Consider the following 13,598-nt stretch of genomic DNA (forward strand, 5'->3'; position numbering starts at 1 on the left):
GTCAAAGTCAAACTTCGTAAACGCGCTCTTGCCATTTGTTCGCTGTATTGCGTCGGATGTGGGTGGAATAGAAATTGAACAATCAAGGGTTGAAAATGGAGACGTGGAAAAGGAATATGAATGGGGCGCTACTAGCGGTTTCTGAAACAGCAACAAGCACACACATGCAATATCCCGTTAGTTAGAGCCAACCACGGCGACATGCACGGATCAACAGCGCAAGACAATGGACACGCAGTGATAGAGACAAATGCTGAAAGTTTGCACTTTGCGCATAAACAGAAGCAGGGCCAGATTATGATACCATGAACTGTTGCAACGACACCAAACACTGATAGAAACAGAACGAAGGGGAATTACGCACCAGAAGTATTTGCCTCTGACGGTGGTGGTGAATAATTGCTGGCAGATAAGCAGCAGGCATTAGGTACATGCAATCAGGCCAGGCAATACATATCCGTATCATGCGATTGCGTCACATGCTTGTGCCACACTGAAAGAAAAATAAAAGGGTCACAAAGAGGTCACCACAACCCTGAAACCTTAAAAATGTGTTTTATGTCCATTTTTGGAATCAACGTGTCCTACTTGACCTGATAACGTGTTTTCAGCGAATTCTGAATCCGACGCTGAATACGTCGCTATAGGTACCTATCTTCACGCACGTTTAGACAAGGGTGTTCAAACACAATGACCAGCAGTCATGAAAAGTAGGTAAACATTATTCAAAACACAGCCTTAACCCGCGCCTGGTGGGGTCTGTTTATAACTGGTGGGGGGGGGGGGCTATTTTTGCCTCCCTCGTATCTCTGAAACTGCTGGACGGATTGGCAAAATTCAAACGGTGTTCGAAAGCCCTGTCAAGTTTGTCGAGAAAAATCAAATTTCATTGACCTCAGGGTCACTGATGACGTCACAGGTCAGGTCAAAGATAAAATGTTGTGTCGGTCACGGGTCTTCTAGCCCTCGCCGGCCGAGGAGGGGGGGGGGGGGGCGGGTGCCGCCCCCCCCCTCCATAGGGTTTTTTCGCGATAGCTCCGAACACGCTGGCGATAGAGAGCTGAAACGTGGCATACCTGACCTTTGATTCAAGCCAGATCTTTTGACACCAACTGCATTTTCGGGTCAGGTTAGGTCACTGACTTATGACGTCATAAGTGAACCTCTGCACGGTCTTCAGATGTCGCAACTTCGCAACGCCCTCACTGCCAGAGGAGCTTTCAAAGGGAAATGAAACTTGCAGGATCTAGTATCCATTACGAGTCTCACAACTTGTATATCTCGGATTTTTCATAAACGTCATATGAGGTCAGGACATTTTCGTGACCTCACCCCTACAGGGTGTCCCATAAGTTCGTTCTCACCTTATATTTGCATGTAAAACAGAGTACATTGCGTTTTGATGTTTATAATCCCTCAATGTGCTCCCCATTTCATATAGGCAAACACATGAATACATGCTGCGACATGCCAACCGGCATGTTTGGCAGCATAGCAGGCTTGAAGCTAGCCCAGACTGACGGCATGGGCCGTGAGCTCCTCAATGCTGGAACACCGCTTTGCTTCGACGAGCCTCGATTTCAATATTCCCAACACATTTTTATGAAATTTGGATCCGATGAGTTGCCTGGGATGTGATCTTGCCACAGACGCCTATTCACAGTCTCCTGGCACTGCTTCTAAGCTTTGGTTGACCTGTGCACTGATGAACTGTCTTGCTTGAAGATGGGCCTACGACCTCCCGGATGCCATTTTCTCCTAAAAAAAAATGTGGTCATACTTGCGGTTCGAGTTAAGCTAGAAAGCTGAAACTCCTCCTAGATCTTCTTGGAAAAGCATTCTGCGTCCCAAGACTGTTTCTGGAGTATCAATCGCAACGTGATCAGTGTCTGGACGCATATTACCCCACATTACCGTGACCCTGGCCTTTTGCATAGGAATAAAGCGGGATGACACGAAGGCCTTTTCCGTCGCCCATATGGGACCGTTTTGGGGTTTGGACGGGTGTTTTGTCTCGAGCACGGACTAGGTAGTCCAGATGACCACATTGATGTCATCGGCCCTCCAGTTTTTTTAGCCTCAGGCATAACGAAACACATGTTTGGCCATTTTAAGACGTTTTTGACTGTTTTGAGCCCTCCGGTAAGTAGAGCTTAAGTCACCTTGAGTTAGGTACCCTGAAATGATACTCTTAGACAGCTGGTAATGCATCCTGAAAAGCGTGTTTACCAACTTTCTAACGCTAAGACCTTTTTGACGGCCATTTTGGCGCCACACAGTTTTGGCCACATGGCTCACTCGTGAAAGCTGACAAAAAAAAAAGAGCATAAACTTGCAGCGATGCGATTGACTCCCGACAAATCATCGGCGTCACTTGTTGACTGTGCGTCCAGTTAGCGACAGACATTGGCTACATACTGGATGGCCTCAATCACCCTCAACCGTTGTGAATGGCCCAGTGCGGACTAAATACCGAGACGTTCCCGTATCGGAGACCTCTATGTTGCGGCGTACCTAAGCCGTCTCCACAGGAAGTGAACTCTCTGGCAAAAAATATTTTGTCTAGACGAATTAGTTACCATGGAGCACATTCACAGTTGCCATGGCAACCCCAAAAGCTCAGTTAAAAAATAAATTAAAGGGACCCTCCCACCTTAACATTAGATTTGAGTTGAGATCAGTGGCGGATCCAGGATTTTCACTGGGGAGGGGCTGCAGGTCATAATTGGGCGCCACGCCCCGGATGGGCGCCATAGTCGCATCGTATTGGCGCTGAAATATTGGCGCCCAGTGGCCCTGACAAGAGGCGCCCAGGATCAGTATGTACAGTGACACCACACGATTGGAAATATCGGTGCGGAGCGTACTGAAACGACGTTATTCGACTGATTTTTGCATCCTAGTCCTAGTATGCGGCACTCCGATGAGTTGCGAATTGAAAATTGGCGCCACTGCGCCTTCGGCGCAGTGGCGCCAGTTTTCCTTGGGTGGGGGCTGCCAGCCCCCGCAGCCCCCCCTGGATCCGCCACTGGTTGAGATAGCCAAAATGGGGTCCCTGGCTCACAATTACCGGTTTCGGCACTCACAACATCGAGAAATGCCTTAAATCGGAAATATTGAATTTCAAAATTGCAGCATTTTGATTCAGAGGGGCTAATGCATAGGAATACCCCTCTGAATGTATGACGTCAGCCCAGATATCTAACGATTTTTAAATGTTTGACTAAAACGTTTTGTAGCACGCGGTGGTAGGTATATGCTGCTTTGCGCGCAACAAATGCCGCACTTTCAAATAAAGTCGCTGGGAACAGCGGAGATCCCAAAAAGTAAACAAAAGTAAAAGTCTAATATCTTGAAAACCGGTGAATATTTTTCGATGAAATTTGGTAGATATTTGTTTTTGCTCTTTCTGAACCGAGCGACATCACTTTCATGCCAATTCATTAACTTTTTTGAAGGTGGGAGGGTCCCTTTAAGCGTGGCTTTAAATACGAGAGCCTCTTAAAGAAACATTTAGGTGAGAAGGAACTTATGGGACACCCTGTATAGGTAAGTCAACGGGGAAAAATAAAAACTGCTATTCTGGCGCCGGGAACGATCTCCAACTATCTCAAGCACACAGAATCGTGATTTGATGCACCCCTTGCAAGGTTAGATGAGTCATTTTTGCAATGTTGACCTTGCGTGACGTCATTTATGACGTCATCAAGGGCATATTAGTTTTTCGTCAATAACTCCCGATCAAATTGAGCTAGCGAGTCGGGAAAGCCACCACTGGACTCAGGAAGACCTGCCGAATCGAATGATGTGCGACATGACCTCTTTCGCCCAATTTCGTGACTTGGGGGCGCTGACCTGACCTTGACCTGAGGTCAACATTCTAAGTTGACCTGACCCAAACAAAAAGTATATCATTCGCGACGCGCCTGAGCGAGGCGAGGATGCTACCAAATCGGCGCTCTGCGGCCGTTTTTGGCGAAGTTATTCACCAAAAAACTGAACCGTACCTTGGGGCACTTGACCTGACCTCAGAGGTCACCGGTTGACCTAGGACCTTAAAATCGGGTTCCAATCTCTGCGTTTCGTAACGGCGCACACGCTCGTTTTTTCCGCGACGCGCTAGCTCCACCAGGGGCGAAACGACGAGGGGGGTCGAACCCGCCCCTCCCCCCCCCCTCGGCCGGCGCGTATGAAAACAATAGGTCCGGCGAGGGCTAGGGAGTGCGCTATAACATCGAGTACCTAAAACGCATTTTATCGAAAATCAGCGATAGGGCGTCAGTTGCCTAGTACATATGTTGCTATTAGACTGTGTGATGCATGTTATATGGCCAATTTTTTCATTTCAAACTCAATGGTGTTGGTTATAAGACCATCAGGAACGGTTTACCTAGGTCACTTCCTGGTGGAGGTCAAGTCAATGTCAGGTCAAAAAAGGTCAAATTTCCAAATTGATATTTTTGTTGAAAATGGATATTGATTCGTTGCAGCTCGTCACAGCGAGTCTTTTGATGATCTTTGTTTTGCGCTACGTGGTCTAGAATTGCTAAAAATTGAGTTTGAAAATTTTACGTCATCAATAATAACAGTTTTTTTCGCTATAACTTGGCCAAAAAAGAGGTATCGATCTGAAATTTGGTATGTGAATAGAATACGGTAAGGGCTATCACATAGGTAGGTACATTCCGGTTTTTTTGAAAACGAAATGTTTTGGATTTTTGGCAATTATATTTTAAAAAATTGTTTTGATTTTTGGGGGTCAAAATTCACAAAAATCAAAATTACGAGACAGCAATTTTCTAGCCCTGGTAATTCTACATCTTTTATGTACCTACTAAACGTTTTTCTGTATCTTCAAAGCTATAGCTCTGGCCGCAAATAACTCTGACGTTATTTGCGGCCAAACTATCATAGCCTTTGGGAAAATTTTTGGTCACAATGTGTAAAAGCTATTCCCGTGACATAGGCGGCGGAACGGGGAGGGCACCGGGGCACCGTGCCCCCCTTTGATTTTGGCATTTTAACACCAGTAAAACGCCTTTTGGGCGAAGAACGAGCGAGCGAGATAGTGAGCCCTGCACGTGCGGAAGGGCGAGAGGGTACTTCCAACGGGCTTGTGCAAAGCACCCTTCTAACCGGTCGCTAGCGGTGTACCAAATTTGAACGCAATAGGCCCAGCCATTCCTGAGATCTGGAAGCGGCATTCTGCACGTGCGCACGTGCAAACGGGGTCCAAACTGACTTTTGCACGGCACTCTACTAACTGGTCCCCAACCGTGTACCAAATTTGAGCGCAATCGGCCCAGCCGTTCTCGAGATCTGGAAGCGCCCCCTGCACGTGCGCACGTGCAGTACCTAGCACCTTATCCGCAACACATGGGAATGCATTGCCTGGTGGGTGCCTACCTGCATGCCAAGTTTCAGCGAAATCGCCCCAGTAATTGCCGAGTTATTAAAATGGGAACAAATTTGACACCTCTTATTGTTGTATTTTGCACGTGCACTGGGGGTGACCCACATGCATCGAGAGTATCCTATTATTTTTGGTAGAAGGGATGCTGCTACCCTACCAAAATTACCGCAAGTCAATCGCCCAAGCGGCTGCTGAGATATGAGTCTCTCAAAATCACTACTTTTGCAAAACAGCTTGAACACCCTTGACTTTTCACGTGGCACGTGCCACGACGGTCACTGAGATGTATCAAAAGTAGTCAATTACGGGGTAGAAGGGATGGGGCTACCCAGCAAAAAAGACCGCAGGCCAATCGGTCCAGCGGTTGCTGAGATATAAGCCTCTCAAAAGCGTTACAGGCCGGGCCGGGCCGGGCCGGGCCGCTCATACTGAGATTTTTCCGTTATATTGAAAAGACTCGCTTCGCTCGCTGCGCTCGCTCGCTCGTAATTAGCCCTATGAGCTTTGCATGGAAAGAATGGGACCAAAAGTTGGCGGTACCCCCCCCCCCCTTAATTGAAGATGTTCCGCCGCTACTGTCCCGGGAGGGGAGGGTAATGAAAATTAAAGGAAAAGGGCCACCTTCGTGAAATATGAAGATATCGTTGTTTTTCATTTTGACATTATTATTTTTCATTTTCTTTTTAAAACTGGTGCCAGAAGTGCACAATTCGCTAAAAAGTATTTAAAACTATTTAACATATTGGTACTATGTTGATACTCTCTACGGCACCTACTGTATGATGGCATAGCGATGACGTCACACTTAAACCAATCAGCGTTCAGAAGACAGACTCGTCGGATTGTGTCAGATAAGCTGATTGGTTAAAGCTGAGCTGGTTGGAGCTGATTGGTAAAAAACCAAAGCCTCGCCGCGGGTGGCTGTATTGTCGGATAAGAACGCATTCCTGGGATAAGGACGCATTCCTGGCGTTTTTTCTTTTAAAATTGCCGATAACTACGAATGGAGGCCGAAATCGGCCGTAAGGAGGTAGTCAGGTAGGTTTTCGGACACGGGCTACAAGATGGCTATCTCAGTTTCAATCCCCATGTTAAAGGTGGCCCTGTTCCTTTAAGTGGCGATCGGCGCCCGGCGGAGTGGTTCTGGAGATATATCGAAAAGTCTGGAGGGGGGGGGGGCAAAAAATAGCCCCCTACCAGGGCGCGGGTTGAACATCCGGATCCGAGCCATTTTGAACAAAGAGCCAGCTGAAGCTGTCGCTGATGCATCAAAATGGAGCACGAGCATGTGCTGAACCATTGGAGACATGCGTGCTATGGTATGATGAAAGGGAATGATCCACATTGCTCTCTCCCGGTCGTCCACACTTGTGCCTGGCTATTCGTTATCGTTTGACATCCGTATGCAGTTCAATCACACGTTCTCTGTGCTGCGGTGACAGGCCTACTGACGTCATCTGTCCAGCAGCGGGCGGTGCTTGAAGACGAATGGCAGCGAGTCAGGTGTGCCGACCACAGGCGACACGTGGCGCCCCAACCGACACCTGACACCGAGCGATGGATGGCATATCGTGCAGAGCTGGCCCCGCCCCGCCTCATGCATCGAGCCTCATCACACACCGCACCGCATCACAGCTCCGTGTAGGATAGGTTCTTACTTATAACCTATAGGGTAGCCTGGGGCAAGACGCCCCAGATAATTTATTTTGCTACATAAATTTTGTCCCACATCACCTAGAAGGCCAAATTTGTGCTCAATGCGTTCTTTGGACATTTTGCTTTAAATTGCACTCCTCAAATTCATTCACTTATGATCGGACTCCAAGCTAGGAAGTGATTTGTGAAGCAACTGCAAATGGGGCATTTTGCCCCAACCCCAGGGCAAAACGCCCACGGCCTGGGGCAAGTAGCCCCATACTTTAGATTAAAGATTAACATGGTTGTTGGCTAAATCTTATGTGAGAGGTCCGTTAGACCTCTGGAGGCACGGCACTGAAGTTAATGCCGCCATCCTGTCAGGTGTTCAGCTATGACACTATTGTATTGCAGGTTTTTCACCTGCCTCATAAGACCAAATAATAAATCATTGCAATGCAAATGTTTACAAAATACTTCCATTGCCATCCAGTTGCTGAGAAAAATACACATAAAGGCATAGAAACTTACTGCTCGCCAGCTACCGAACATTAGAAAGTGGGTAGCCCGAACAACACATGAGGTAAAACGCCCCATGCGGCTTTTTGCCCCGCGACCTACTGGGGCGTTTTACCCCATCACGTAATTCGTTCAGAGAACAACGCCTTGCACTCCAGCAAGACATAATTTAACAGGAACCAACCCGGCATGATAAGCGTTAGACAATAGTTGTTCAAAATACATAAAAGTCGTTAACCTGATGTGGACCATAAAAGAACGCCATGATGTATAATCTGACAACAAAACATAAAAATCACCCAATAAACACATTTTTGGCTATATCTCCCGAAAGAGTCATCACAATTTTTTTCCAGTCTGCTCATACGAGTATAATGATCATATAGTGCACGTTTTATAGAAGAGAGAATGTTTCCCCAGAACTCTGCCAGTTCCCCCAGTTCCCTTGGCCAGTTCCGAGAAACATCGGTGAGGCGTTTTACCTCGGCGGGGCGACTTGCCCCGGTCTACCCGAGTAGTAAAGTAATCTTGAGTCTACCCTACCTAAATGTAGGTATATCCTAATTCCGTACAATGCTTTATAGTTATGAACTGCGTACGAAGCACGTAAATGATGGCGTTATGCTTCGATTACTTATACGAACTCGGCGCGTTTTGTGAAGGCATCAAGAGTTTAACGTGCGAGTACAACATTTCAGATAGGTATGCTTATGACATTTTCAATTACGACGAAGCGAGCGGCCAGCTTATAATAAAAAATATCGTCCTTTCGCGATCTGGACGCGACTCCTACACGAGCGCGCGTGCAATAGAACCCAAATGTCGTGATACATGGGCGACATTTTTTTTATACCTATCGAGCGAGCGAGCATAGTCTTCCTCAGGTATAAGCAAAACAAAGTTTTGGGTAGGTACCTATGAGCAGCCGGCCGTCTGGCTGTGATCGCATGCTTCTGAGAAACTTACATGTACACATTGTACAGTGCAGTGGCCAAACCAGGTACTCTCGCTTACTAAGATATCTATGTATAATACATAGATATCTTAGTATTATATCTAAGATATCTATGTATCTTAGACACTACGTATCTATGTATCTTAGACACGACGTTATTAATCTGTGATAATAACGTCGACAACGACGTTATTATCACAGATTAATAACGTCGTTGTCGACGGCTGGTGCTCTCGGGGCTCTGTTCAGTGCCGAAATATTGCGGTATTTAGCGTAGTTTGGTGTTGAAATTATATTTGCTGGAAAGAGGATTCATCAATTACCTACAGGCCAGCTGGGGAACTTTTGAACTGTAGCAGATGAAAAGTTTTTGAAGATCTTAAAATTTAAGATTTTGGCAATTTTCACTTTTAGCTGGCTTCAGTTTTCCTAGAAAGATGATTTGATTTTTTCGCGCGGCATTCGTGACGCCCAACGCAGTGATCCTCCAGTCTCCACTTTCTAGACTCATCTTTTGAAGCGACTGAAACTAAGCAAATACAATGATCGATCCTCAAGCTTACCGTCTAAGAATTGGAATGTTCTGTATCCGAATGAGAAGAAAATTGAAATCAGATAAATCAGATGAATTATTTCAGCATGATTCGCTCGCTTTGGGGATCGCCCTGATCCTCACACTACTTGTGATCGGAGGCGTGGAGCAGAATCCCGGTCCCGACTACACTGATGATCCTCTTCCTGGCCCTTCATTCTCCGACGTGACCTTGATGGATGTCATGGAAGCCATTCGTATCAGTCAGCTGCAGATTGATCAGCTCTCAAGGCAAGTCGACGCTTTGATGGCGGCAGTAAGAAAGACATCTAATGATGATGGGCATGCGCTACCAATACCACCACCGATGGATGCCACTATGGGCAGCTCCTCGGCCTCTCGTCCGACCCAGACGACTCCATGTGACCCACCTCATAATATGAGTCCTGAGCCCAGCGCAACAAATGAAACAAAGTCGCCGATCAATTCTAGCTCGCCATCACCACCCATAACTGGCGCTGAGTCGCCGACAGTCATCCGGCAGAGAGGGAGCAGGAGTGCCAGAACAAGTTCGTTGCCGAGCGTTGGGGCGGTCATGCTCGGCTGCCAGAACGTGCGCCGTATCGCTGTGGCAGCTAGAGACGAGTTTCTCCTCGGTGGACAAGTCGTCTTCAAGAGCATCAGGGGAGGAACCGTACGCGGCGTCCTGGGAGCCCTTCACGGTGCCGTGGCTGGCTGCAGGGCGGTCAGCGCTGATCTTGTCCTTCATCTCGGAGGTAACGACTTGGCTCGGCAAAGTGTGGACTATACTCTGGACTGCATAGCCGAAGTAGTCAAAGCTGCTAAGCAAGTAAGCAAGGTAAGAGACATCGTAATATGCTCAGTCCCTCAGGATCCATCCACACCAATGAACTATCCAACCATGAAACGTGCAGACCTGAACGATGAGATCGAGCGACTGTGCCTGAGTGAAGGCATTCACTTTCTTGATCTACGACCACGGCTAAATGAGTGCAACTTTCATGGCTTAGACAGGTCCAGATTGAACTTGAACAGGGCAGGGTGCAGAAATGCTTGGCAGATGCTGGCGAGCGAGGTGACTGGTTTTTTAGACTAACGCCCGTCAGCAGAGATTGTTCTGCTTTTGTTGCTGAAGGGACTGCTGAAGCTAGAGCCAATGTCCTGTCCAACCAAGAATGTAAATCAAAATATGGACTGTCGATTGGCAACTTGAATGTGAGGTCGTTAGCGCCATCGGCAGATCTTATATCTGATTATGTCAAACGTCACGACCTCGATGTAGTGTGCTTCACTGAGACGTGGCTAAGGAGGGGTGTGCCGAATGTCCCTATTGCCAATTTAACATTAGCCAGTAGAGTTGATAGGAAGCGCAAGGGCGGGGGTGTAGCCATTTACTGTCGAAGTGATTTGACTCACCTTAGGCTGACCTGTCCTACCATGCCTAGCTCAAGCCGCCTTGAGTTAACTTGGGTGAACGTGCAGTGTGGGCATAACCGGTCATTGGTGATCGGCTGCGTGTATAGACCTCCCACATATGACGGTATTAAACAGGATCTTGAGGCCCTAGAGCTATCAGTCCAAAAGTTCTTGTCAGAGGGCAAACAGGTGGTTTTGTGCGGCGACCTAAATTGTGATCTCCTGCGCCCGAATCTACCCCATGTTCGACCACTGCTTGACCTCATCAACAATACTGGGCTGCATCAGTGTGTCCACCATCCGACCCGTGTTACAAGTTCTTCGTCCACTCTTATTGACATTGTTCTTGTAAGTGATTGCTCCATTGTGACAGGATGTTACTCTGAGGATTGCATCGTATCTGATCACAACCTAGTAATTGTCAAAATGAGAGTGAAAAGGGCTAGAGTGAAACCCAAATCAATCACTTTCCGAAGATGGAAAAATATTGATTTGCAGACGTTCACTAATGAGCTGCATGCGATTCCCTGGCCCACAGTGGCTAGTGCTCCAAATCCCGATGAGGCCTGGCAGAACTGGACGGACACAGTCGTCCCCATTATTGATCGCTATGCTCCGTTCGTTACTGTTTCATTCAAACATAAATCTGGATTTGGTGTTTCCTCTGCCACCAGACACCTCATCCGTTCTACGACGGCTCAGTTGCGAATTGCTCGGCGTTCTAACGCTCCGTCAGACATTGCTGTCTATAAGCATATGCGTTGGCAAGTAAAACGTGCTATTATTTTAGAACGACGAATGAAATTTGAGCACAGTATAAAAAAGAATACGTCCAGCAGAGATACCTGGGATCTAATAAACGTGACGTTGGGTAAGGTCAAACAGAGTCAGCATCTGGACAAAAACACGGCATTGGCATTCAACAACTTTTTCTGCTCGGTCGGGCAAAATATTTCCGCTAATGTGCCAGCCAGTTCATTAACTGATGACATCGCTTACGGACCGCCAAGAGTCTTATCTACTAAGTTCGATCTTCGTCCAGCTACCTTGGCTGAACTGCGGTCAGTAGTGCGATCCTTAAAGGTAAATTCGTCCTCAGGACCCGATGGACTCCCTGCTTTTCTATTTAAGTCTTTTTCTAGCAGGTTACTCATGCCACTCCTGCGGATATTCAACTCTTCCTTTACCAGCGGTACCTTACCATCGTGCTGGAAGACAGCTGAAGTGGTGCCTGTTCATAAAGGTAAAGGTGATATTAAAAATGCGTCCAATTACAGGCCGATTTCGCTGTTGTGCATTGCTTCTAAAATTATGGAGAGACTCGTCGCTCTTCAGCTTAAGGAGTATTTGAGCGACTCTTGTGTGTTGTCGGACGAGCAGTTTGGATTTCGACCGCGTCATTCCGTAGAGCACGCTCTCATTGCTTTAACAGAGTCCATCAGGTCCTCTATTGATAGGGGTAATGTATGCATTTTGGTGTGCCTTGATTTGAGCAAGGCATTTGACTCTGTAAACCATCATATGCTGCTAGATAAACTCTCCCAGTACGGTATTGACCACCCCTGGTTCAAAGCCTACCTAACAGATAGATGCCAATATGTACGAGGCTGTAGTGATGTTACAGGCCTTGTCTCATCGGGTGTTCCACAAGGAAGTGTCCTGGGTCCTTTACTGTTTAACATATATGTGAACGATTTGCCTACTGTCGCTCCTGAGCCAGGTTCCATGATTCAATATGCTGATGACACCCAGGTGCTAGTGTCTGGATCACCTCACGACCTGGTTGATATGGTCGATCGTCTTCAGGGTTTGCTTAAAAAGTTAAGGACTTGGTTCTCACAAAATCACCTATCACTGAATGTTGCTAAATCACAGGTTATTGTTTTTGGCTCCAAGGTTATCTTGAAACGGATCGACCTGAAGAGCATACAAATATTTGATACCGTCGTGCCTATCAAACGGTCCGTGATCAGTTTGGGTGTGACACTTGACAGCTGTCTCACATGGAGCAACCACATTGACACAATTACGGGCAAATGTATCGGCATGCTAATCCGTTTGAGTCAGCTGCGCCACATGATGCCTTTAAGAACTATTGTCCTACTGATAAACTCGTTAGTTTTGCCGCATATGCGTTTCTGTGTTTCAGTGTGGGGAAACTGCAGTATGACTCAAGCTAAAAGAATAGCTAAGATTGTTAAATTTGCCAGGCGAATCGCGGGTCGCGAAGGCAAAAGTGTGGCATGGCGTGTTGATCTTGCCACGGAATATAAAATTGCTGCTCTTAATATTGTCCGCCAATGTCTGCTTTTTCCTGAAAGTACAACGCCTCTAGTTTCGACGCTTTTTATGACACGACAATCTGAACGTAACACAAGACAATCAGAGAACCTTGATCTTGTTGCCCCAAGAACGGAATTCATGAAAAATTCTCTTTCTTACCAAGGCTCTAAGCTTTGGAACAGCTTGCCCCCTCAAGTGAGGAACGCCTCAAAGAATGAAGTAATAAAGTACATTCTAACTAAGGCAGGCATTGACAAGCCATGATTATCGGTCATATGCTCGTACTTATACAATGTATCGTTTCAACGTGTGCAATTGCCAGTGTTTCATTTGATGTCACTCGACAGTCACTGCACTATACGTTTGAGGACTACTTCTTTGTATCAGGAGAATATTGATATGGTGGCAGTTTGAGTCTGTTCATGTAACGTGCATGTAGCCTGTAGGTAACATGCATAGGTAATAGGTATGTTCATACGTGGATCATGTTAAGTGTTGTGTACCTGGTGAACTGTATGTATGTACCTACCTCGTGCCTATTTTCACCGTAACGCCCACGTTTCTGTGGTTGGTGAAAATAAATGAAATAATAATAATGTACCTACATAGAAAGATACGGAAAAAGAAATGTATAGCTTGCTATGAGCTATTCTAAAATTACCCAGGCCATTCTTTAATGAGGTCATCGCTAAGGTCACTGAAGGTCACTAAAACTAAAATGATTACGATTTTTTTCGATTTTGACAGTTTTTTCTTCATATAGGTAGAGGCGCCTAAGTCAGGAACGAGTAGAGCTACAAAGCCACAAGAGTTAATTCGATAGC

This window comes from Amphibalanus amphitrite, unplaced genomic scaffold, assembly GCF_019059575.1.
Source record: "Amphibalanus amphitrite isolate SeventyFive unplaced genomic scaffold, NRLGWU_Aamphi_draft 000455F_arrow, whole genome shotgun sequence".
In the NCBI taxonomy this organism is placed as follows: domain Eukaryota; kingdom Metazoa; phylum Arthropoda; class Thecostraca; order Balanomorpha; family Balanidae; genus Amphibalanus; species Amphibalanus amphitrite.